Genomic DNA, 214 nt, shown 5'->3' with positions numbered 1-214 from the left:
TCCCAACATGCTTCTGCCGTGTGCGAAGACTTCAACTTCTATTGTATCACTTAGGGAACTACAAGTTTCAGCATGCCCTCATTGTCCCTGTACACGCCTGGGGATATGTGGGGGGTTTCTGAGGGCATGCTGGGACTTGCAGTTCACTTAGCGATATTTACCCTCCGCATCGGCCCCTGCCGAGACCCTCGGCATCGGCCCCTGCCGAGACCCT

The 214-nt window shown here is 55.6% G+C and overlaps 1 protein-coding gene across 1 annotated transcript in view; it reads left to right on the top strand.

The window, feature by feature from the left end:
- Positions 1-214, top strand: part of LOC108800181 (PCTP-like protein) — a 6,655-nt gene that overhangs the window by 705 nt on the left and 5,736 nt on the right. The window lies entirely within an intron of this gene.

Source organism: Nanorana parkeri, unplaced genomic scaffold, assembly GCF_000935625.1.
Source record: "Nanorana parkeri isolate BGI_ZX_2015 unplaced genomic scaffold, ASM93562v1 scaffold1946, whole genome shotgun sequence".
NCBI lineage: Eukaryota > Metazoa > Chordata > Amphibia > Anura > Dicroglossidae > Nanorana > Nanorana parkeri.
Note: the sequence above shows the minus strand (reverse complement) of the source record. Positions and strands in the feature narration are given on the sequence as shown.